The sequence below is a fragment of the Catharus ustulatus genome, chromosome 5 (assembly GCF_009819885.2).
Source record: "Catharus ustulatus isolate bCatUst1 chromosome 5, bCatUst1.pri.v2, whole genome shotgun sequence".
NCBI lineage: Eukaryota > Metazoa > Chordata > Aves > Passeriformes > Turdidae > Catharus > Catharus ustulatus.
This window is the reverse complement of record NC_046225.1, coordinates 31,899,866-31,927,295: the sequence shown is the minus strand read 5'-3', so window position 1 is coordinate 31,927,295 and position 27,430 is coordinate 31,899,866. Positions and strand designations below refer to the sequence as shown.

At 39.3% G+C, this 27,430-nt stretch overlaps 1 long non-coding RNA gene across 1 annotated transcript in view; it reads right to left on the bottom strand.

The window, feature by feature from the left end:
- LOC116997021 overlaps positions 1-10,604 on the bottom strand; it is a 33,496-nt gene extending 22,892 nt beyond the window's left edge. Inside the window, exons 1-2 of the long non-coding RNA XR_004418051.1 lie at positions 10,552-10,604; positions 9,474-9,901 (exon numbers count right to left, since the gene is read on the bottom strand). This is a non-coding gene — a long non-coding RNA (uncharacterized LOC116997021). The remainder of the gene's footprint in view (positions 1-9,473; positions 9,902-10,551) is intronic.
- Between the last annotated feature and the right edge of the window lie 16,826 nt (positions 10,605-27,430).

Sequence of the window (27,430 nt, the reverse complement as noted above, 5' to 3'; positions counted from 1 at the left end):
TGTCTCCAGTCATCTGCAATCAGATTTCATCACATCAAATTCAGAATGTCTTTTGCAGGAATATGATTTCAATACAGATTTCCTACATCTGAAGGAATAAAAATAAACTTTATAATGTTAAACATATGTGCTATACAAAATAAATTCCTATCTTTAGAAGCATTTTGCAGTCATGGGGAAAAATGTACCATTTACTTTGTTTTATGGTCATAGAAGGTACTGGGAAGGATAAATAGTTCAAAAACTTTTATAAGTATTTCACTTGTAGACTGCTCTCTTGGTAGTTAATGTAGGTGGTTCACTGACTCATTTGGAATTACTTCACAATCCTACTTAGACATGTGGATGAAACTGTTTCATTAACACCTGAATTGTAAATGATCATTGATCCAAGCGCTACTACCATTTTTTAATGTTTGCAGCTAACCTTTCAGCAAGCTGGGTAATTACAAAAACTGCTTGCATGGATGTAAGTTTTAATCGGGATTTCTTTTCATTCTCTAACTGCAATATTTTAAAAAGAAAAATATGATCTCTTTTTTTCTTTTTGGATTAGATCTGGAAAAGAATCAAAGCAATTAATTTAGGTCATCTTTTAATTAGCTGGACAACCATATAATTCATCATAGCATGTGGTTTATCTATGTGGGATATCCATTTTATATATATATCTCTCCATATTTTTCCTTGGTATAGGTACAACAACATCTATCTTTGGCTTTACCATATTGTGGCACAAAAACTGACCTAGAAAATCTATCCAGAAACTGTTTTGCACTTTTAGTCTAGTTACCTTATGACTAGTCACTTTCTATTGTCTTTGGAATATGGTTGGGCTGCAAAATCACTAAAAAAGATACATGAACTGCTACAGACCTTAGTCCTCTGTGTCTGAAGTACAAGCACGAAGGAGACCTTTCTTTTTAATCCAGAGACTCCACTTTTTTTCTTAACAAATATCTGAACAGATGTCATGCCATACATGATTTCTTAATTACATCAGTATTAAAACAACCGGGAGGATCTCTGACCACAATGATGCAGTCTTTCTTTTGTCAAGAAAATAATACAGAGACTAATGAGGATTACTCAGCTGAGTTATCTGAGACATAGGTTCTGCTTTCCTCTTTGAAAAACAGTGAAAAAATTGGACAAAGTCAGGAAGACCAAGACAGAAAAAAGAGTGCAGTACAGAAAAAATAAGGGCAAAGAGAAAGGAAAAAAAGGAAAGAAAATAAGAAAGAGAGAAATTAAAGGATAAATGTAAACAGAAATGTAGAAAGGTAAGGAAGAAGTGGGAGGGGAGGGGAGGGGAGGGGAGGGGAGGGGAGGGGAGGGGAGGGGAGGGGAATTATTTTGTGCTATTTGGCACTTCCTTTGCATCAGCTTTGCCAAAGTTATTATTTCTACTTGCCATCTACTCTACACATTTAAGTGTCTCTCAAGTATGTTGTTCATCCAAACTGATATACTACAAAAACATTTCAATTTTCCTATTTTTTCTGGAGGCCTGACTCAGGAAATACTTGTCATGCACAGAGTATAATAGCTCTTTGACAGGTTCTAATGCTCAGGTAAATTGTAGTATACTCACAAACTTCAGAAATCCTTCAGAATACTACTACACCACTCAAAGTTTAGGAAATCTTATAGCTACATAAAAAAGCATACATGCTTGTGAGATAACCAAAGAACAGTATCTGACATGAAAGTAATCCCTAATAGTGAGATTATCCTTTTTTCCACCTTATATAAAGCAAAATATTATCACTCTATGAAATACTGTTGAGGTACCCACTTCGTGTCATAATGTGTTTGCATTTCAATGAGAAAAAGGCTTTCAAGTAATTAAGACAGGGATATTTATTTGCATATTTTCATGTTTTACAATCATTATCGTTGTGGTGGATATGGAACAGAACACTATATTTTCGTGGTAGTTTCTTAACTCTACAATGTAGCCTAGGTTTGGAAACCGTGTATTATGCTTGCTGCTTACTTAAGCATTGCCAATGCTCCTTGAAGAAATTTTTTCCAAGAAGATTGGTTGTTTTCAAAGCAGCAATTGTGCTACTCTGATTATATAATTCATTGTCTTTTCAGAACAATTTGGAACATGTTATCATAAAGTGAGGATCAATGCTAACATTAGGATTTAACTCCATATATAGATATATCAATATAATAATCATTAATAATAATTTGGGTAGTCACATTTTTTTAAAAACACTTGAAATTAGTAGTGGCATGTTGTGATGACAAAGTGATCTGTTTGACAGATATAACTCACTTGCTGTGTAGTTTTTTGTCCTTCAAGCTTGTTTCCATACACTTAAATACTGGCCACTATTGGATAAATATTGATTTTGCCTTTACTTTCTCCTGAATTAACAGAAAAGAAGACTGGAAAAAATGTTTGGAAGAAAGAGTTGTAGAAAATGAAGAAAAGTGTATTTTCTTATTGAGAAGAGTAACATTTATCAAAACATACAGACTTTGTTCTGCTTCCATTAGCTGTAAGGGATACCTATTTGTAAATTAGCACCACTATTCAGCTGCTATTTTTTCCAACTCCAAGGTCTCTTAATTCAATATGAACATAGTACACAAAGGGCTTGCTGGTTGTTCAATATACAGTAATTTCACGAATACAAGCCGCACCAATTTGACCAAAAGTTTGGTGGAAACCCGGAAGTGCGGCCAATATTCGGGGGTGGCTAATATATGAATAATATTCTAAAAGCTGCCAACACGGAAGTGAGAGCCCGCGGCAGCCCCAAGCCAAGCTGGAGCCCGGCCGGCCCCGGCAGAGGTGGGAAAGCCTGGCAGAGGCGGGGCCAGCAGTGTGGGGGGCGGGCAGCTGAGGCTGAGCCTGAGCCAACAGGGCGGGCGGGGGGGGCAGCAGAGCCCGGGCCAGCAGGGCAGGGGAGCCTGGGAGAACTGGGGCTAGCAGTGCAGGGGAGCATGGCAGAAGCAGGAAGCCCAGCGGGTGGGGCTGCCTGGCAGCAGGGGAAGCCCAGCAGAATCGGGGCCAGCAGTGTGGGGGAGCCCGGTGGTGCGGGGGCCTGCAGTGCCGACCAGGGCGAGCAAACGCGGCGGCGGTGCAGACGGGAGGGGGCGGCCAGCGAGCCTGGCGGTGGCGGCAGCCCCGCCGGCAGGGCGAGCAAACGCGGCGCGGGGCGGCCGGCAAGCCTGGCGGTGGCGGCAGCCCTGCCAACCTGGCGAGCAAACGTGGCAGCGGGGCGGTGCTGACGGGAGAGGGGGACCAGTGAGCCCAGCGGCGGCAGCAGCCCTGCCGGCCGGGTGAGCAAACGCGGCGCGGGGCGGCCGGCGAGCCCGGCGGCGGTGGCAGCCCTGCTGGCCGGGTGAGCAAACGTGGTAGCGGGGCTGTGCTGATGGGAGAGGGTGGACAGCGAGCCCGGCGGCGGTGGCAGCACCACCCAGCCAGCCCCGCCGAGCCGTGGTGCTGAGCTGGGCGACCCAGCCCCGTCGGCAACCATGAGCGGGCCGAACCTGCCTGGCCCCGCCCCAAGCCAGTAAACCCCGCTATACCGCGATCCTGTTACTAATTGGCCAATTTGTGAAAGCTGTGCACGGATTCTCACTACGAACGAAAGTGCGGCTAATATTCGGGGTGCGGCTTATTTATTGACAAAGACAGCAACATTGTCGACGCACCGGAAGTGCGGCTTATACTCCGTGCGGCTTGTATTCGTGAAACTGTAATCCCTTTCATTTGTACACCTCCTCTCCAAACTTTCCTCAATGTTTGTTTGTATAGGGTACAAGTGGTTCTGGTGGCATAACCTCCTGCAAGATGGGCATTGATTTGCTTCAAACCTTGATAAACTGGAATTAGAGAGAAAAAGGCTTAGCAGATTGGTGAAACTTTACTGAGCAAAGGGAGACAAGAACTATGAATATGTATTAAATTGAGCTATAGTATGAAGATAGTCAGAAAATGAGATGAGATACCTATTAAGATCTCTCCAAATCATAAAACAGATCCAGCTGAGCACATGATGTGATATGAATATGAAATAATCTGATTTTCTATACAGAGAAGTTCTTTTTGATCCATTGCTGCCTTAAGTGTTTGAAGGTTTTTTTTCCCCTGTGCTCTCCATACAAACCTCTCAGGGTGCCAGGCCAACAGCAGGAATACTATCTGGATACAAAGTCCAGTGGAGATGATGTGCCTTGAGCACAAAAAAAACTGTCTTAGTAGCTGCAGTGCATTTCACAAAGCACCCCTTGCTTCTGTTAAGTACAAACAGTAATCCTTTTGATTTATATTAAAATTAAGCAAGATGTATGGAAAGCAGATAACTGTGATGTAGATATTGTTATTATTATGAAGATATTTACTGGTGCTTGATTTTTATTTCAATGGAAATAAGACAAAATGTCAATGAAGGTATATGAATTTTTGTAAATTTTCATGTATAGTTATACCTTTTTCTTAAACAATTTTACTTGGAATAAAACATAGTTTTTGACTATTCTGACCCCTAAGTAGTAAAAGCAAAACACTTCCATGTTTATGAAGCATCACATTGTACATCTTGCCATTTTTGTATTTGTCCTTAGGCATGACTACGGCCAGTGTTGGAGGCAAGATGTTGCATTGGATGTGCATTTGTTCTGATTCCCTATTGATGTATGTCCTCATGCCATTTTGACATTCCTAACTTTGAACAACTGAAATATGAGAAAGCAGAGGAAAATTTTCGACTGAATGTAAAGAATTTTTCCTTTTAGACCAGCCTTATCAAAACATTTTTGTTTTTCTTTCTAAAATGTGAACAGTACAAAAGAAGATCTATTTTTGTGACTCTTACAGCCTATTTTGTCTGTAAACTGTATTTCCTAAATCCTAATGCATGCAGAAAAAAATAGCTATTTTTTCACTAAACCAATTTATTTGTTTGTAAACTATTACTTTTATTTACTTCGTAATACAATAATAATTATTCTTTCAGACTGCTTATACATTACTGTAGTTCTACAAGCTTCATTAGACATAATAGAAATGAGCTAAGGCCCTAAGGTTCGATTTTATCTGCAGCATAACACATAGTTTTAGACAAATTTATATAGTGTGCGGGTGGTTTTAGCTCTATGTAAAAAATAGCCTTTGCATATCTTATGTCCTTAAAATTAACATTTTTACATTCTCCCAGCTCTAGGACAGACAATTCTGGATTTCTCCTGAGGTCCTTATATAGGTCCCAGTGCTGAAATCTCCATCACTGTCAAGCAGCATTAGCATAAAAATGGAAAATTTCCAATGCAAACTACTTTTTGGGAGATGATTAGTGGACAAGGCAAAAGCAATGGCATTTTTTTTTCTAGTTAGGGATATAGTCATCAAAGATGTTTCATGTCCCACACATTTTGATTGATAACATTTTACAAATATACTGAGTCAGTAAACACAACCACTAAATACTTCTCAATAGCCTGGAAATTCTCTTGCAAACACAGAAGTCCTCGCTTAAAAAAAACCTCTCCCACCCCAAACTAGCCAATCAACATTCTGTGTACAATGAAATTCCATTTTTAAACTTTCAAGAAGCAAAAGAGTGTCTGTTTACTTTTCTCCCACTTCCTTGTTCCTATTTATCCTATCTTGAGCACGTTTGCTGGTGCACAGCTCCATCTATTCTAAGCCTCTGTCTTGATGTGCTTTCTATAGTAACCACCCACATTACTTTAAGGATTTATGTTCTTTCTTAGACAAATGAAAACTACAAGAGTTGAGAAAATGGTGGACAGATTGAGGGATCTGAGCTTGCTGCTCATGAGGAATTTGGTTAGGCTTGCAAAATGTGTCACTCCCATTGCTGAGGCCTGGAAGTTATAGGTCACAGGTCTGGCAATATGCCTTTTTCTTCTTTACTTCATGTGCACTTAATTTACAGGAATCTTTAGTCATCTGGTGCTGTGCGAATCCTTCTGTCTGTCCTGAGATTTCTAAAACACCATGGAGTCTGTCTCAAATATCTCCTTACTGTGCTGGATACAAGACTGAAAAGACCATACTCTTATGTCAATAACAGACCTGAAAAATCTCAAAAAATTGATGATAAAATCAATTGCTGATTCATCCTCCTCTTGCTTTTGAAACTGTGTTTGCTAAAAAATAACATTGCAGCAAGCATGAAATATTAATCTAATCTTTCTTTACTGTACCCTGTTTCATCTGTGTAGCTGTGAGGGTTTTGGGCAGGATGATATTCTCCTTGGCAGGGATTTAATTGACAGATGCTGGTTTACAAGTGCTTGAGAGCATGAGGGAAATGGAAGGAAGGGGGGCAAACATAGCTGCCCATAGGGCTCACATGGTTGACGCAAGTGATTCCACAAGTATTAACACACCCAGTGTAGCGCATGTTGCTTGATTCTTCTGGACACAAGCTGAGAGGAGCACAAAGACAGGTCTGACATCCCATCTGGGATGCTCCCCTCACCAAGAGTCCATATACCCTATCCTGTTGTTAGATCCTCCCAGGGGCTCTTTTGGGAACAGGTGGGCTAGATAAACCTGTTCTGACTGTTTTCTAGTCACTTCTGGAGGCAGTTCCAGGTCACAAGCAAAACTTTACTTCATGCATAGCACAAGACATGAGGTGAAGTTGCCTGAGGATGCTCCTGAGAACATTTCGGGAGCTGATAGCACCAGGGCAAGGCCGAATTTGAAGGTGAAGTCTCTGCTCTCCTTCAGCAAATTTGTGAGGGATGACAGATGTATATATTTTAGTCTTATATATGAAATAAAGCCTCTTCAACAGCAATGAACTGAGAAGTTGTAGAAATGAAAAGTGGGATTACCTTAGACCATCCTAATCTAAACATGGCAGGTTGTTTATATGTCAACACCTTACTTTCTTTACCTTAGTGCCAAATCCAAAAAAGAAAGTGACAGGATAAAGAGATTAATTGCAGTCACAGTATGAGACTTTAGTTACCTTTTCTTGTTGATAATGTATAAAAGACTGAAATCTTATTTATTTCACAGATATATTTTTGGAAGGTCTTTAATTGCTGCCAGAATTTTTCACTGAAACTTGGCTTGGAAAATGGAGTAACTGTTTTGGCAGCAAGCAGTCATAAATAATGCTTATACAGTGATGCTAGAAGCCAGCAGATACTGTTATCAATTATATGATTGCCTTGTAAGAATTCCAAATGCAGACAATCTCAATTCCTTTATTAAGCTGAGGTTACTTGAAGTCATCATTGCAATTAATTTCTATTTAAGATCTGTCATTCAAGGAAAACTAATAACTTCTGTGGTACATTTAAATCATCACTGAACTTTTTATTCTTGTGCATCAATATTTTAATAATAACAACAATAAAATGAATAGCTATTCTTTTAAAAGAAACAATATTTTAGAATACAGAATGATTAAAGAAAATTGATAGAGTAACTGTGTTTTCTTTCGTAACACAAGGTAAACACAAGACACCACTGTTAACAGTGGCTCTGTCCTCTTTAATTAGTCTTTCCAAAAATTGTCCAGGATTAAAATCTTTTTTCAAAGCATGTGTAGACATGCTATAGCTCTTCAAGAGTGATGGAGGTATTTATGTTCTTCTCCTCTGTATGCTTTAACTATTTTTACCTAATGTTGAATTTATCTCCATGCTGTTTGTAGATTCAATTCTAAGACACTGCAAAAAGTGGCAAACAGTGTTAGAGATGAGACAAAAATAATATTGTAGTGGGAACGCACACTCTGTGACTAATTGGTCTTACTTGTGAAATCTCTAAGGCATCTCTGTAATTACACTAGAGATGAATCTCTGAATCTCCCGAAGGGCTTCTCATGCATGAGGGAGGCAGCAGCCCACTGTCTTTTTTTTTCACGTGACCTGCCTCAGCAAAAAGTAATTTTGCACTGCTATCCAGATAAGCATGTACTGTACATTGAATCCTAACTATTTAGAAATAATGAGAAGCTCAAGGCCAATCTAGCAGTGTTGATATGAGCAATAGGTCAGTTTAACAGCACTGATGCAACTGTTAGACTTCTGAATATCTAGGTGGTATAACTAAGATTATATGTACTATATATTGCTATATAAATTTGGAGATAAACTAGATCTAAATCTGGAAAAATAAAGGTTTTTTGATAGAGCTTATTCAGCTGTTCTTGGTAGCCTGTATGAAACGGCATCACAACACTTTTGCATCAAGAGAGAACTAGATGTAATTGTAAAAGAAAAAGGAATAAATATGTCACTTTGATTTTTCTCCTGGCTCCATATTGCTCTCTTGGGTAATGCATTTCACTTTTGCTGTTCCTCAAGGAATAGCAAACAACAGAGGTCATGATTTAAATTTTCCTAAATATTTTCAAACGCTTTTCTATTTCAAAAAGGAAAAGTGTACAGGGTACTCTTACTTATAAATGAATGTATATTAGACAGGTCTCCTATTTCTTCTGTCTTGTACCTTACATAGACAACCTGCAACTCGAATAAAAAAAGAAAATTTTTATTTGCTCTTTAAATAGATTTTGTCACTGTTAATTAAAAAATCAAGGTAGGGAGAGGTAATTAGATATAGAATAAAAAGCAGTAGCAACATATTTAGAAAACATGCCAAAATATATTAATACAGTCTTTCCAGACTAAATATATGTGGAATAGCTATTGATTTATAAATAAAACTGTCAAAAAATACGGTGTAGTGCTCACTGGCAATAGCTGTATTCCAGCTAGCAGGGGGAAGAATGCGATCATTAGCAATTAAATACAACTCCCTGAATGTAAAAATAAAACTGTTTGAAGGTATTGGCCAAGTGAAATGAATGACAAAATCCCAAGTCATCTCTGTTATCACCCAATATGCTTCAGAAGTGATATGTGTCTGAAAAGCTGCATCATTTCACCCCCACCCCCAGTGGCTTAGGAAGACATATCACCTGAGCAGCACAAGTGCAGCACATCACAGAGGATGTCAAAGAAAAGGAAATATCCCCAAAAGTCTGCAAGAAAATATGGAAATTTATAGAAAAAAACATGATAGTGCATATTTTTCTATCATGTCAGAAAAGAGAGTAAGAATACCACACATTTCAGTGTATGCATGATGGATATAGACGTGTGACATCTGCCAATTACCTCCTGTCCTGGTTTAAAGGGACAGTATTGCCAGGAAAAGGAAATTCAGGAACTCTCAGGCAAAAACGTATGGGTTTGGAATAACAGTTCTTTACTGATATATTTACTAGACAAACAAAAACAGCATCAACTATATGAAAGAGAAAAAAAACAGTGACAGAACAGAACGAAACTCAGTCTCAGACCCTTTTTCCAGTCACAGATGCCCCTCCTTGTCCGCACATTTCCGATGGAGCAGGGCAGGGCAGCCTCTCAGTCGCGGCTGCTGCAGGAGCAGGGGAGTGAGGCGGCACCAGCTATCCCATGTGGGAGAAGGGTGAGGAAAACACTCTGCTCACCGTGGGCGTACCAGTTCTCAGAAGCAGGAAGCTTTAGCAGTCCGAGTCCAAGGAGCCTGATCCCACCAGGGAGAAAGCAATCTCTCCTTGAGTTTGGCCGGCGAGCTGCCAGTGTCCCCCCACCCGCCGAAGGACAAAAGCAGCACTCCACTTTCGGCAATCAAGAAAATCAGGGCCCGCCCAGCCATCCTTTTGTCTTGAGCACTTAAACAGCTAAAAGGGGAGCCACCCCTGCTAGCTTAACATAATAATGGGAAAAATTTCTAAACCTCCCCCAGCCCGCAACACCTCCATATCATGAAAGCTAATTTTCACCATTGTCAAAAAACAATCATATTCTTTCTATCATCTTTGAAACATCCCATTTTCATTCTCTTTCCTTCTGTACTCCTTCTCTATCTTTCATTTCCCTGCAGCAAAAGAAAGAGCTGAGAAATAAATAATGTATGAGAAAGGGAAAAAAAAGGAATTAAGGTTTATTTATAAGGAACAATAGCTTAATTCATGAAGCAATCTTTAAAATGCCTGAGTCTTGCAGCTGATGGTGAGGGTAAAACCTTACCAGAGTTAGGCATAGAGCCAATATAATAAAGACTCCAGAAATGAGCCATCAATAAAAGAGGATTTTAAGACTCAGACACTTGCTGGGCTTGCTTTTCTCTTACAGGCAAGCTTTCTCATTCCTTCATTAGCCTGACTCTTCCAGTATCCCTACCCACATAAATCCCTGCTCCAGCTCCCCACCTCCTGTGTGCTTTGAAGTTTCCACATGGAGGATATCTTATTGACCCTACAACAGATATGCCAGCCTGCCAAATATTAGCCATGTAAGGAAGGTTGATTCCCTTTCCTTTGTTGGTCACTTACATAAAAGTAAAGAGCAAATGATGCAAAAGCCATGTGTTCAGTGGACATGCATTAAAGGGTGACATACTGCAATATTTCGCATGGCTCACGTAGATTTTTTGCTCCATAAATTCAGTATTGCTTTATGAAATACAAATCCTAAGGGGCTGCCATCCCTTACAGCCACTGACCCCTTTCCTCGATGGGAAATGACTCAGCATGTGCATCTCACCTGCCAGGATATGCCAGGGCCAGGTGCTCACCACATCAGAGCTTTTCCTTTCCACCCTGCAGCAACAGCTCTATATTTATACAAACCAAGGGGGAATGGTGTCAAGAATCAATTAGTCGGGAATTTCTGAATGCAGACTTACTGTTGCCTAGCAGCAGCCCAGCAAGCGGGGCTTGACTTTGATTCATTTAACTCCTAAATAACCTGGGCTGACAGATACTTTTCATCATCAACTTCCAATGCTTCTCAGTCAGTCTGGAGGGATGAAATACCTGGAATATTCTCTGCTGTTTCCAGGTGTGTCCTTGCCTCCTTTTACTTGACCAAAATGTACAGTGAATAGAACTTGTGGTGCTTAATTTCAAAGAAGTCCTGCAGAAGACTTTCCATGATACCAAGCCTCCTTTTTGGAAGTAAGGAGTGGGATTGAAACTCCTGTTTTCCAGAGCTGGGCACTGGTCATCCAGAGCATCTTGCAGTGACAGGCTGGGATGGATATGGCTTCAGGAGGACAGGCAGAGTCTCACCAAGGCTCAGAAAACATTGAGTTATACTTCTGCTGAAAATTCATGTTTGTTCCTCTTCCTTAATAATTAATTCAGCAGAGAAAAAGAGATTGCTCATTTGCATAACTAAATTTTTCAGTCACAGCAATCAGCCTATTAATAGAAACCCATCTATTTGTCTGCCTATCAACTTACCTAAAACACTGCGTTGTCTTTTAAAACATGATATTTTGAAGGTCAGTAGCCCATAAACAACAGATTTAGAGGCAGAGAAAATAGCTTGATCCTCAAATTCAGAGTACACTAAACTAGACTTTATAAATAATATATATCAGCCATGGAGAACAGGTCTGTATTTCACTTTTCAGCAGAGGAAGAAGTCATAATAGATATTCACAATAACATCAATACCAAATGGGGGAAAATTTGCAAGGGAATTTTTAGAAGCCACTGTATTATGGCTTTATAATTAAAGCAGTGCTGTTTAGCCCAGGTACTGGGCTGCCATGCTAAAACATTTTAGTAATCAATACTATGGATTTGTGCCAAAAAGACCAGATACACTACTTCTATTCACAAGATATCTGGAGATGAACATCTCTTTAATGCTCTGTTACCTTCATCCCTATTAGGACTTCAAATAGAAATGTTTCCTATATGACCCTCTTTTCAATTACAGTTTTAAATAGTCAACTGTTCAACCAGAATGTCCATGCTTATTATTTTACAAAAGATTATTTAGTGACATGGAAAAAAGTCTGAACATTTCATGTTCAGAGGTTTGAAGAAATTTCCATACTTTAAAAATTACAATTTTTATCATTGTAAGCTTGGTTACTATCTTTCACAAAATGACATCTCCTCTTTCTTCATTTTCACCTCCAGCAATACTATTTAGCTGCAGCTCTGTGTACAAGAGATCTGGTCTTATTTGGTTCAAATATATGGTAGGTTATACTGAAAAGATGATATTCCACAGAGGAAAGCACTTCCAAAAGCTACTCTGGACTCTCTACAAAAGACTAAAACAGATGAAACCGGTCTCTTTCCCTATTCCTGCACATCACCACCAGTCTCCTCCTCCCTTCAAAACCCAGAGCCAAGGATTTATTTGGGTCTTTGCTATGTTCAGTCTGGCTTATGCACAAGGTGACAGACAACAGCAAAACTAACAGGATATATATAGGAAGACAGGCCAAAGCCAGAGAGTTGAAATCTGAAATGTGTCAGGAGCACAGCTCTGCCTGGGGAAATTGTTTTGGGGAAATAAACACAATGCAAAAGTGACTGAAAAAAAGTGACTACTGAACATACCCTCAAGGCCTCTAATATGAATTTAAATTAATAAAGTCTGAAAAGCCTTCATGTAAAAAGCTTGGTGACTGGCACTATTTAAGACTATTTCTTTAGAAGAGTAAAATCAATTTATTCTTCCCTGCTAGCAGGCTGAAGTGACATAGAAATAACAGAGTGAAAGAAGTTCAGAGGAAATGGGTACAGTCTATTTGGTACAAGCATGAGAAGAATTATTTAAACACTTGGGCACAGACACTTCAAATTATTTTTTAAAATCTCTTTTATGACATTGATCAGTTCAATTTTCCATGAGTGCATATAACTTTGGCCAGTGAAATAGAGACCATTGTAGTAGTCTTTTGCTTTTGGTAATAAGGGATGAAACAATGAAGCCAGAATGCATTTCTTGAACAAAAATGACACCACAATTTGGACACAGCAAAGTCTGGTGCTTAGTGAAGCAAGTGGCTTATTCAAGTGACCTAATTTGTCATATGCATAACTCATACCTATACCAAACGGAATGGCAAAATGCAGTGATTTAACAATCCAGCAATATACTGAGCTTTTTTTCAAAGGACACCTGTCTCAATGAATCAGATAGCACCTTGCCCAATGAGATACTCTGAATAACCAAATACTACTGCAACTTGAGCAGCACCGTCCCAGGGGCTCAGTGTGGTACCAGCAGAAATCTCATTTTGGCAGCCTCTTGCTCTCACTGGGTAGTTTCTGAAAACAAGGCGTTATTAAATAAACAAAACCCTCCCTGTTTTACTTCCCCAGGTACAGAATGGGGACATCCAGCAATAACAGTTTGACAGGGTTATTTGCATTAGCTCACCATCATTACTGTAGTGAAATCATAGCAATAGTTAAGAGAAATCTATTTCTATTTAGTCTTTTTAAACAACATCTTTCAGAGAGGAATTTAAATAGTGAAGTCTATTTCCAGCTGTTAACATGTGGAAACATGTCACTTCTGTCCTTTGCCCACACAGCTGAGGTAAGACATTGTTTCCAACTACACTGTAGATCCAGTGACTCAAATAATTTCATTTTCCCTGTTTTTGTTCCCTCCCCCATACAAAGGGGGTAACACTACTTACAAGAACATGGCTGTGAGGGTTTATTCATTAATAACTGCGTGTAGTTTGAAAACTTGGAAGTATTATATAAAATGCAAAATGCTACCTAATTCTATTTTATTCTTCAGTCTACTGCCACAACGTTTCAGAAGTAGTTTTGAATAAAAGCTCTCCATACCTTAGTGCACCCCTGTGCTTAGTGAAATAAGATACCTAGATTTTTTCCCCCACCCCAACAGAGATTCTTTTAGCCTCCATTCATAAATTTCCCCAGATCATTTTGCATAACTTTCCTTACAGATGCATTTCCTGCTTTTGAGTCAGTCGCCACATTTCAGAAATGTTTTGAAATTGCAAACCCAAACAGGCATTTCTAATTAGAATTCTTATTTTTTAACTTAAAAAAGGAAATCGGTTCTATATTTTTCAAGTTCCCTAAATGTATTGTATATTTGGCTTTAAAATATATGGTCTGATGTGTTTATTCTTGTTGATAGGAGAACACATATGGTTTTAAGTCTAATATGAGAATTACAGTAATTTCACGACTATAAGGCGCACTCTTTTGACTAAAATTTTCCCCCGAAACCGGAAGTGCGCCTTATAGTCCGGTGCGCCTTATCTGATGGACAAAGTGGCAAAATTTGCCGAACCGGAAGTGCGAGCCGCGAGGGGAGTGGCCCCGCAGCAGGGCTGGGCTGTGAGGGGGAGTGGTCCCGCGGGGCCGTGCAGGGCTGTGAGGAGGGAATGACCCCGCGGGTCCGTGCAGGGCTGTGAGGAGGGAACGGCCCCGCAGGGCCGTGCCGGGCTGTGAGGCGAGAGTGGCCCCGCGGGGCCGTGGCAGGTTGTGAGGGGGAGAGGTGTCCCGTAGCAGCGTCAGGATGTGAGGGGAGAGGGGCTCCGTGTGGGGGGCCCTGCCAGCATCAGGGCGGCCGCTGCGCAGGGTGGGAAAGCCGCTGGAATCAGGGCAGTGGCGGCGCGGGGCAAGCCCGCCGGCATGGGGGCACCCGGAGCACCAGGGAACTCCCGGAGCAGCGGGGCCCCGGGGACGCCGCACGGAGCGGCGGCGGGCATTTTCCGGTCCCAGGGACGCCGCACGGAGTGGCGGATACAGGCAGGCCCGGGGGCCAATGGCTGCCGGGTTGGGGCGGGGCCTTGGCCAGCAACCGCGCGGGGGGAGCTGGGGGCGGAGCCTCGCTGGAAAAAAAAAAAAAGTGTACCTTATAGTCCGGTGTGCCTTATCTGACCTGCAAAGTTGCAAAATTTGCCGACTTCCGGAGGGTGCGCCTTATAGTCCGGTGCGCCTTATGGTCGTGAAATTACTGTAATTAATTTGGTTTTTTTAGATGCCATTGATTTAAGTAGCAACTGTTAAAGAAGTAAAATCTGTACTGCCAATCTAAAAATTAGTTAAATGCTTTATTTTTCCTATTGTGGTGGCTATGTTGCTCCAATAATATAGGTGATTGCAATTGATTATTTTTGTTAGCCATAATAAGAAAGACAATTAGAAAGTTAGATTGCCAAAAAAGATAAGAATAAGAAGCTGGCAAAGAAAGTTTGGTGCTGAGGATATTAATTTTCATGTCTTTGCAAAATCTTTCCTGTGGATTTGTATCTACAACGCACAATTTTACTCCATCAATATGTTTTTGATCTGAACATGTGGAATTACACCCACTCTTTATGAGTCATCTTTAAATCTAAGCAGTATTAATTTCAGCTAACTTGAGGAGGACATGTGCTTATTAATGAAGCCCAAGTGCTTGCACTAAGTAACAAGTTAGCAAGAAACTTCATTCTTTTCAAGAGCTCTGGGTTCCGGGTTCGCATTTCCTGCACATTCAGTTAGCAATAAAATCTTCAATTAGCACTAGAGGGCATTGGAAAAGAAAATAGTTAGTGTGCACTGAGATGCAAATGCTTTTAGCAGTGAAAAGAAGCAATTTCATGCCAGCCTGCACCAACAACAAGCTCTTCTCTTTTTCTTTTTTTTTTTTTTTTTTCCTGAGATTTACAATTTCAGTGAAGGCCTGAAATGTTAGCCGTGGGGTTACATTATTTATTTTCACTAATGTTTCACTAACCTGGGGCCTTGATTATCTCACTGGTCAAAGGAAGAGTTGTATTTCCCATGTACACATCATATTTCTTCCCCAAAATACTTCTCACCTGTATGCGTTTTAGATCAGGAATCAAATATTAAAGGAATTCTGATTAAATCAACCCTCAGTGTATTTACTTTTCCTATAATAAAATATGTATTGACTTCTCATCAGAACTTTCAAAGGGTATGTTTTTGGCTTTAATTTAACCCAGGAAGGAAGGAAAGAATAGAACAGAATAAAATTTAAAGATCTGCTGAGTATGCTTGGTAAGGAGGATCCCATATTATGCTAGCTTATGTATTTGTCCTAATTAATGAGGCCAGGATAAGCATCATGAGATTTTTGCTCAACAGGTTAAAGTTTGGAGGAATTGCCTGAACAAGATTATAACTTTTGCACCTGGAAAACATATAGGACTGTGACTCAAAGATGTGCAGAGGCTAGGGGCAAGTTTTATCAAGGGCTGGCCTGTATGAATATTTATCCATTTTATAATCAGATAATTGTGGCATTGATACTGCAAGACTTGGTCCTGCAGGATAAACACAGGCCCTGCTTCTACTTACTACATTGACCACTCAGTGTCTTCAGCACTTCACAGAAGTGACCTGCAAATTGGACAGATTGCAGGAAAATGTGACAAATGCATCAAAGTACAGAAATCAAATGGGAAAATAACTTGAAATAGAATATGATCAATACAGGTTTTAGTGCATGTATGAAGTTGATACTCAGCTGAGTGGCTTTTTCACACCTGTATTATTCATATTACAGTTTCATTCTATTACATTCTTTTTAGTAAGTATATGAAGAAACTGTGATAAAAATGTGGCAAAACCTTTGAACTCTCAAGTTCTTAGTTTTTAAAATTTGTCTTTAAATCTCTAAGAGGCAGTGTCTACAGCTATGTCCTTTCACATTATTGGTAAGGGTCTTTGAGCTTGGTAAGAGTCTTTGTGAAATGAAAACTACAGTCATAAGTGACTGTTTTTATATGCTGGGTAGCTGAAATGTTTTTAAAGTAAAGTTATGGTTGCTTAAAGTGAAATGAGCAGAGTTTTGAGAATTTAGAATTAATTTCATTTACAGTAATTTCATGATTACAAGCCGCACCTGATTATAAGCCGCAACTGTGGGTATCTGCAACGTTTAGGTCTTTGTTCATATATAAGATGCACCGTATTATTAGCCGCACTTCCGTTCGCAGTGAGGATCCGCGTGCAACTTTCACAAAGTTGCCAATTAGTAACAGAATTGCAGAATCACGGGGTTTACTGGCTTGGCCCCGCTCGGGCAGCTGCCAGGGAACGGCTCTGCTTGCTGCGGCCACTGGGAAGCGGGGCTGCAGCGTGCCTGGCCTCTGCCGCCAGGAAGAGGGAGAGCAGCATGCCTGGTTGGTGCCGCCGGAAAGAGGGAAAGGGGTGTGCCCGGCCAGTGCCGCCCGGAAGAGGGAGAGAGGTGTGCCCTGCCTCTGCCACGCTTCCCGAGGCCACAATTCCCAGTGCCACTGAGCGCCACCATGCCCCCTGGGGCTGGGCAGCGCCGTAGCGCCCCCGGGGACCGGGCAGCACTGCCGCTGCGCCACCGCTGGACCCTGCCTGACCCCAGGCGGCAGGGCAGTGGGTTTGGACTCGGGGCTGCTTGTGGGTTTGGACTTCCGGGTTGGGAAATTTGCAAAATTTGTTCATATATAAGCCGCTCCTGAATGTAAGCTGTATTTCCAGTTTGGGAGCAAAATTTTAGTCAAAATGGTACGGCTTATAATCGTGAAATTACCGCAGTTTTGAGTTGGAGTTTTATTTGTCTGGTTCAGTGACATGAATGAAATTTTATTTCAGAGCTCCAGGTGAACTAGAAAAGCTTCCAGGAGAGTTAATGACTCACAAGGTACATCTACAATAAATAATTTGGTTTAACACCCAAGATAAAGCTTTAAAAATTATTTTTCATCTGTCCATGATATTTTCTGGAAGTAGGTTACAGAGTGTGCAAGTGGGAAGCAAGTTATCTGTTAGAGGATTAATGAATCATATGGTAATAATGTATAACAATACTTAAGTAGTAATAAAATTTTCAAACACCTCACATGTCTTTAATTTCTATCATAATACTTGCAGAAAGTAAAGGTGGGCTGAATACTAAATCCACCTTACAGGATGGAAGAGCAAGAGACAAAGACTGGTAGTTTGTCAGGCAGTAAAATTGCAGTTAAAACTCAGGGTTCTTGCACATCCTAACCATAACTAATTGCACTGCAACATGTACAGTTAAATTGCTTTTAACAACTAGTCCATTTCTGTGGGTTTTCAGAGAAAGTAAGACAGCAATTTTGGTTCAGTATAAACCTATATTTGTCACTGCCTAGTTAACCTGACCTGTATGAGGTTCAGCAAACCTGTATTTTAACAAGATATGACCTTTGACACAAAAAGCATCGTAAGTCCTCTTCCTATTCTTAAATGGTAAGCTCATTAGATACTGTCCTTTGAATTTTTAATTATTTAATCATGGCAACCCCAGGAACAGTTAGAAGGTATGTTCTAACCATTCCCATGTGGCAAAACTTTCCCTTCATGTAGCATATTTTCAGAAATCATGTGAGACCATAACATGTAAGGAAGTTGACATTTGTTAATCTTTAAACTGCTCAAAGTTATTTAAAGAAGCAATCAATATAGGTTAACAAATTTTGAGTGAGCTTGGTATACAAGCAAAAAAAATAGAAATAAATGTCAGTGGGAAACATGCACCAAAAGTTTCAAATGCAAGCACAGCAACAGGAAAAAACATCCCACAAATGATGGTCTTCTGCCTTGAGTAACTCAGCATGTGTACATAGCATACTCTTCTGCCTAGACCTCTGATTCAGCATTTCCAGGCAAATACGATTCTGGGGTTTCCACTTGACTAGAACCTGCATAGCAGATTAGCATTAAAACTGGAGGTCATATCATCCAATTATAATGTGTTTGGATGACCAGCAAATGATTTAGGAGAACCTATGCTTTTTTTCCTCAGCAGCCACTGCAAGCAGATTTACCCACAACATCTCAGGCATATCCTGAAGCTACTCTTGCTCAGAGGGTTATTTCTTACAGACATGAGTAATGCTCAAGAAAAACTGGACAAAATGGACTTTTTGCTACAAATAGGTGCACATCCTTCTGGCTCAGCCTTCCTCCTCACACTCATTGTGTGGTCATGCTTAGCTCCTGTCCCACATAAATCTATCACTTTTAATGCCTGCAGGACAGCCCTGTGCAAGTGACTGGTGGGCAATCCAGTACACCTCAAAGGAAGAGTCTGGAGAACCTGAAGGTTACCAGAGAAAAGAGCAGTGATTCTCCCCTGTCACATAACCACCCACCTTAGGCTCTAAGGCTCTGAGAAGGAATTATGTGAGGCAGGCAGGTCCCTTAAACCCAGGCCATGTTGCACAGTCACAGGCTGTGTGTCATACACACGCACTGCAGCTGGTACCTCGGAGGGAGCATTGGAAGAACCTTGCTGAAATAACCCTAATAGCCATGTTGGCCTGTGGGAAATGGATCAAGCTGATGCAATCTGTGGGAGGAGGAATATGAGGATGTAATGAACTTGATTATACGGCTGCTTGAAGGGCAGGTGCCAAAGGGTCCTCGAAGACCCTATACCTCAGGAAAGGGCCACTCCATCTCCCCTACAGCATCCTTGCAGAGCAAACTGAGTGGAAAGAATTTCATCTAACAGCAGCTTTCAAAAACCCTGAGACAAATAGGCATGACAAAAAAAACTCCATGAACAGTTTATTTTGTTGATATTTCTCTGAAGTTACCTTTGCTCAATTTTATCTCCATGGAAAATGTATCTTTGTATATTGGATGAGGCATGTATAGAAACATATGTATTATTTATATATAAGCCTTATTTACTGAAAACTGTGATTTATGCAGCTTTTTTTGCTTCTCTGGCTTTTTCCTGAACTTGATTTTTATTTTTTTCTTAGAACGAAATGCGATAATATGTTTATTGAATTTTAATCTGGATGGGATTTGTATGCTATAATTTGCTATGTTAGAGAAAGCTGGTGATTTAGCAATTGAAAGTCTAAATAAATAAACAAAAACATATTGCCTCTACTGAAATAAGATTATCAGTAGAACTCTTTTGTGTTAGTCTTTCTCTGAATGAAATCCAAAATAATTTCTTGTATTCAACTGATGTATTCCTGTGTAATAAGGAACAAACATGATATCTACACTTTTGACCTTGATGGACATTCTGTCTCATTTTATAAATTTAAATTTTTTTTTTCATTATATAAATCTATTGTCTCCTCCTTGCACATTAGCATCTTATCTAGTAACATAGCTGATTGCTTATGATTTCTAAAGGAGAGAAGATTATTGATATTTTCCAGGTTTGCACAATTGCCAGGTTATTAGCTTCCCCTAATGTAAACTTTTTCTACGTTCATAGTTTAATCTATTTTTTCCCTTCATATGTGTTTTGCCACTCTGTTTTTCACATTCTCCTTTAAGATAATTTGAGTATCTTTTTCAAAAGAAGTCTTTTATAAAGTTGTATAGTTTTAAGTCTGTGTTTTCATCTCAAATGCTTTAAGTTACAGTTTTCACCACCTCTCTTCCAGGTCAAAAATACTATAAATAAAGCCATTTTAAAGAGTTTAGTTTAGGTCAAAATCAGCTTCACATTTAACACCTGAATACCTAGGATAAGGACATATAAAATCACTTTTGTCCTTTAACATTCACTTACCACCTGCAACAACAAATTATATTTTTCTGATCTTCGACTAAGCTTTTGTTAAGAAAGTGCCACTACTGCAAGTTACAAGCCAGCATAGCTGAAGGCTATGAATAAGACACCTGAACATGCAGATTTGATGGCACCTCTATTTTCAGCTGGGTCTTCCCACACTGTACTCCCACCACAGCTAAATGTATGTATTGCAGAAAGCCTGGCTTCCCAGATTTTTGAAGACAGATGGTTTGCAAGTCTTTATTTTCCAATCCTCCTTTGTTTTCCAATCCTCCAATCCTCCAATCCTTTCCAATTTGGCCAGTGTTCTTAACACTGTCTATTCAATCAGACATCCAATGTCCAGGTGCTTTGCCAAAACTCACTCACTTGAGTGATAAATGGCAATATATTAATTCTGTTTGTTCATTATAATGCATTTAGTAAGATGAGGGATCAGGAGCTTTTCTTCCCATACCAATAATTTAGGGCTAAACCCCCAAATTTGTCTTCTTACTAGGACTAAGTCTGCATTTAGTCAAAACATGTTTGATATTAATAATGACATATATATATTCAAAAATTTGTGTAGTAATTTGAAAAGGAATTTTTAAAATGCACAAAGTATTCATTTAATTAGCCAACAAGATTTTACAGGAAGAAGGTAAATTCCTTTAATTTCTCGTATTTGAGGAAAATACACTGCATGGAGACTCAAGGCATGCCCTAAAGCTCAAAATCAGACTCTCAGATCAGATTTTGAAATAAATTCTCAGTTTCTGGTTTTTAGTAAGCTATGTGTTTAGTTTGTTAGGAGTTTCTTAATTAATATGAAAACATGTTAAAAGATTAAAAAAATTATCTAAAATTGAAACTATATGGCTGTCATAAAAAGCACCATTTTAGCCATAATTTTCCTGTACTATCAAGACACTGGAGCAATTTTGATTGTGTGGGCTTTTTCACCCTGTATTTGGAAATAAGTTCAAGGCTACTACAAATGATAAATTACTGTCATAAACTACTAGAAAGAAATGTTGCTATGCATTCATACAGCTATACATTACAATATCCTAAGTTTTCATTGGTGCTTACGTATCCAAATACCAAAAGAGTACTTTGTAACAACACTTGTGTCTTCAGAGAGTGTGCGAGGCTGCAGAAACCACAAACTGAATGAAAAGTGGCTAAAGATACGTGCTTGAATTTATTATTTTAATTTTTTTTTTTTTTTTTAGTCCATGGGCTAAAGAAATCTTTAAATTAAGGAAAGACAGTAATACCTTACAGCACTACATGGTCAATTATAAAGGTCAGATTTTATTACAGGATCTTCAAAAACAATCTACAGAACAAACACAATTAATGAGTTTACCTAGATTGCGCATCACTGTAAACAATGTTTGGATTTATGCTTCTTAGTTGCAAATAAATAGACATGACTTTGCAACCCCTGTCATCTTCATCACAATATTATATGTTACTGCTAGACCACAACCTTCCACAACAGAAGATAACTTGTTTAGGATTTGCAAGCTGTCAGTCTTATTAACAATCATGGGTATGAACTGGTTTTTTCTTCAGGTCCAACAACACATCATTGTCCTAACAAAAATGCAGCAACGTTCAGTTTGTAAATGGCAAAGTGGTTGCTTAAGAAGTAAGCATTTTATGAAACACTAAGATAGGAAACATCCATCCAACACAGGCAAAATGTTTAACTTGTTTTGAACTGACGCAAGCTGGAGACGCAATGGGTTAAGCAGGGAGGATGGAGTGCAGGATTGGTACCAAAGAACAGGCCAAATAGCCATATCGCAGGATTTTGCCTTGAGTATTTGAGAGAAACACATGTTTCAAATCACATATGACCCTGGTTTTACCTCAAGCAACCTTCCTAGGTACAGGTCAGAAAAACACCAACCTCAGCATATTGTGAGTGGTTTCAGTTCACTAGAGGAAAAAAAGCGCACCATTTGTAGGGTGTCTCAGTCATCCAGTAACTGAAAGCATTGCTTCCTGATAAAACACAAACTGCATTTCGTCAGTCTCTAATTCCATCTCTTTAAAATTCTAATTTTTTCTTAATGCAGGGCTATAATGGTGACTAACAATGGCTTCATGTTTCAGTGAATACCAGCTTTGTTTTGTTCCATATTCAGTCTCTCTGGATGATGTTTTATTATGCACACTGACAGAAGTCAATGTCTGTTTGTTATTTTTGTTTTATGTTACCAAGCTTGAACACAGAGAAATAAAGCTGTTAGCTCTTTCATGATGCCGTTTGGATTTGAAAAAGAAAAGAGAGGAAAGCAGAATGGGCCAAAAAACCCACAACAAAAATATATAATGACAAGCAATAGGAGACTGTAGCTTTAAAGATTGAATGTTTGCAACACAATGGAAATGGGAGGAAGTTTTCTGAATTTAGAAAAAATCTCCAACCATTTACAGAAAGAATTAAATGTTCTGAAGAACTGGGACAAAATAAAGAGGAAAACTGAGTGCAAAATCTTGTCAAATGCAGGGATGTATTCCAAAGAATCAGATATAAACTGAATGCTTGGGAAAAGACCTCATCAAGAGGTTCAGTCAGAACAGTCAGAAGTGAGCCAGGCAGAAGCAGCCTGTGGAAGATGAGAAATGCAGCAGAAGAAAGTGCACCACAGAGCTGGCACATAGTCATCTCTCATTGACAAAAGCCTGGGAGCCAATAACTGGGACATACAATCTGCAAGTAGCTCTTTGAGAACTGAAATTGCCAGGTGCTGAGACATGGAGAATGAGGTTGCTTCCCTGTCTACAAGGTAAACAGGCTGCACATGACTTCAGCATCCCAGAATTGTCACAGTTAGTCAACTCAATACTCATAGCAACTCAACTACATAGCAAATAGGATCACTCCAGGCAGAACTGAAATGGATTCTTTTCTTGTTTGAGAGAAGGTTATCCACTAAGTTCTAGGGCATCACACAATTTGTTGTGCAATTAAGATGGCTGCAAACATAGTCACTTTTAAAACAAACTAACTACAGTTCTCCCTTTATAGCCTCCATATGCAAGGAATAAAATCTTTTCTCTTAATTTACCCAGTTACTTTCTGTTTTTCAACTGCAAGGGAAAACGCTTGCTGAATTGTCTTAGATTATGTTGCATTTTATTGGACTTTTAAAACGTTACTTTAATAACTTTTTTCTGAAAATTGATTATCACTTCTGCACCATCATCTGAAATGAATGACAAGACAATGCTAATGGTATTAATTATTTTCTCTTCAAAACACACTGAATTTTTTCCACACAAAATTGCTGACCAGAATACTAGCAAGTTACTGATGGGTAAATGAGAAACCCAAACTCTACAAAAGTGGCAAGACAAGCAAGACTCAGTATTTGCTGATGTTTACCTGCCAGGGCATCTACATCCCGTTTCCTTCAGATTGTAGCGTACTTAAGAGTTTTGTGAAGGAAGTGTACTGAGTCCTAGTCAGAAAACCTGCCTGTTTATATGTATCACATAAACAGAACAGTCATAAGTAATACAGAGTGTATTTGGTATATGCTTGCAGAGATTTAGCTGTTTACCGAATTGCAGCGAGGGCTTCTTGATAACCTAAGGTCCCTACCAATAGACTAATGTTAGTTAAAATGTTAAAATGTGGCAAACTAACAGGAAGAAGAGTCCTGCTATATTGTATGCTGAAAGTCTTATTAATGATATTCATTAACAGAGAAGGAAATAACCCATAATTTACACATTTTAAAATGCAGATGTGAAGCCTGAGTTTATTTTTCACTCTGTCTTGCACTTTATCAGGAAGAGAATGAAGAGGATTTGCAAATGCACCAAAACTTCAACACCTGGTATAGAAGAAAAACCCTCAGAAAGTGTAGATCTCTCAGATCCCAACTGATTTTCAGCAGATATTGGGATTTGCTGTTTTAATCCACCTCCTACACTTCTGCTAAATCAACTGTTGCAGGAGATATAAGCATATCAACTACCAGATACCAATGGCATTCAAACACTACATTTACTTTCATATACTCTCTATTCAGTGAAGATTCTAAAGTATAAAAGATATGGATATTATTATGCACCAATGGAAACATATTTCGAAATTAAAATTCTGTTATGTGACAGAGAAAAGTTACAAAACCATGAAAGATTCATGAAAGAGAAATAAACGAAGCAGAAATTAGCATTGCTACAAGATTTATAAGTATCATATATTCAGTAGAGTATGTTATAAAATAGAATGATCCAACAAAAACCAATGAAGCTCTGATACTTTCACACAAATCTTTTTTTCTTAGGCCTTGTAGATTGGTTTTGGTACATATATTAATTTCAGTGGTGTTGATTGTTGAATCACTCACTGAGGAAATATTTCAAAGACCTTTTCACTTTCCCTCTCAAGAGCAGAATGAGCAACAGGAGCATGTTTGTGGCCCATCACTTTTTTTTAAAATAAGCAATAGTTGCTGTGTTTTACCTGGAGATAAATGCATAGGCAGGAAGCATTTTATGTAATAGATGAATGTTTTTTTTCCCCATTCTTATGTCCTCTACAGCAACATGTTGATTAAAACCTGTATAAAGGATACCATGAAAATCAATTTATGCATGCAGGTAAAAGAATATCACAGAACCATGGTAGCTGGAGTGAGAGGTAGGTCAACCCATTCTGAGACAAAAAATTTTTACTGTGTAGGTGTAGGACTCAGTGTATGACTCTTGAGAACCGGCAGCCACCCTTCCTCTTGTAGGGTCTCTGTTAGTAAGAATTTTGAGACAGTTTGTCTTGTCAAGCTCCTTTCCCAAACCCAGTGTTCTCAAGCTCATAGCTAATATTGCTGAGGAGAGGACATTAAGAGGTATCTACACTTGTTATGCAAGTCTTCTTGTAAGGAAGAAGAAGGCAACACCTTCCTTTGGCTCTCCATTTTTGATTTTATGAAAAAAGAAAAAGGATAGAGCCTTTAAGGAAATTTTTGTTCCCTTAACCTGGGTGGATGGGTATCTTACACCATATAATGCATCTGCCATGACCATCCTGGGAACCAGTGACAAGGAAGATGTGCTGCCCACTTAATGTACAAGCTGTAGAAAGCCAGTGTTGTGTCCATCATCCCACATTTTTCTGTGTTTGCAGGTTCCAAATAATTGTCAAATCAGAGTGTTACCAGAATGGGCTACATTTGGGTACATTCATACTTTAACTTGGGCTACAAGTCAAACCACACCCCAGACTTCATAGTTCACTACTATGCCAATTGCAAAATAAAAGTTTTATATTCCAACATAAGACTCCTATTTTCTTTAATCCTGAGAATAGTGTTTTCATCATATGTCAAGATTTTATTAAAATCTATTCTCAGTTGTATGGGGATTTTTTTCTGCTTTCTCCTTTCCCCTCCCATCCCGACAAATTTAATTTTAGGAAACTTTTATGCAAGACTTCTGATGTGATGCTATTTTCTGAGAGATAGAAATCCAAAGAGAATTTTGGTAGAACTTAATAAAGGTGGATTATTGATATTGTGTTGTTTGACTGAGTCTTCTTTCAGATCTTTTATTGGGGATCTCTCTCTTTGCATTAGGAACAGTGAAACGGACGTATCTGAGAAATTTGCATGGCCAAACCCACTGAAAAGAAATCCTAAGAGTCACAAATGGAGGCCTGGTGTAAGAGGATGGAACATCCACAGTTTCTTTCCATGATGACAATGAATTGATCATGCAGAAGAAGTGCAAAAAGCTCTTCAAAATTCTAAAATCAAATCCAGAAAAATCAAATTCCACATAAAAGAGAAAGTTTATGGTAATATTCAAATTTTTCAAAGAATGTACCAATGGAAAAAAACCTTACTGCTCTTAGAAGTCAATTTTTTTGGCTATCACTGTTGTAAGGAGTTGTACATAGTATATAATGTTCAGCAAAAAGTTAGATTAATAGCTACACTGAAAAAGAAACTGTGACTTGCAACCTGATCTGCAGCTCATCTGTGTCGGTCAGTCATGAGGTCTAAGGAAACAGAATGTTCAGAAGCAGTTGCCTTGAAAAAATTAAATATTGAATTGAATGTTTGAATTTGAAATGCTATACTACACTGTAGACTGCGTTCTGTCATTTGCATATGGCTATTGACATTGATATCATAATGTAATAACAATAATTTGAATTCTACCCATAGTAATAAGACAACAGCTATGGGATAAATAAAAAAGGGAGAGTGAAAAATAAAATTTTGCAGAGATTGATATTGGTTTGCGTCAACTAATACATATTTCCTCCTCTACAGCACTTGATGAAATAGTGGAAAGAGGTTACATAAATCAATCAGAGAATACAGTGAAATCTTGTCCTGGTTTAAAGGGACAGTATTACCAGGAAAATAAAGAGGCAAGAGGCTGTTTTTTTTTCAAAAATGGGTAGTGAAAAATTCCCTCCCTCCCAGTTTACTATAATTTGGAAATTCAGGAGCTCTCAGGCAAAAGGTATGGGTTTGGAATAACAATTCTTTACTGATATATCTACAAGACAAACAAAAAACAACATCAGCTATGAAAAAAAAAATCAGTGACAGAACAGAACGAAACTCAGTCTCAGACCCTTTTTCCAGTCACAGATGCCCTCCTCCTCCGCACAGTCCCGATGGAGCAGGGCAGGGCAGCCTCTCAGTCGCAGCTGCTGCAGGAGCAGGGGAGCGAGGTGGCACCAGCCGTCCCAGGTGGGAGAAGGGTGAGGAAAGCACTCTGCTCACCATGGGTGCCCCAGTCCTCAGCGCTGTTCTCAGAAGCAGGAAGCTTTAGCAGTCAGAGTGCAGGGGCCTGGTCCCACCATGGAGAAAAGCAACCTCTCTCCCTGAGTTCGGGCCGGGGAGCTGCCACTGTCCCCCCACCCCCAGAAGGACAAAGTAGTCCTCGACCATCCCTTTGTCTTGCGCACTTAACAGCTAAAGGGGAGCTGCTCCGTCTAGCTTAACATAATAATGGGAAAAATTTCTACAACTCCCCCAACAAACCTCCACAGGTCCCATGATGCCAATGACTATTGACCCATAGCTACAGTGTGTTACGGTTATTGCACCTTCCAGCTTTACTTGGTGGTTTGAACTTTCAGAATAGATGAATCTCA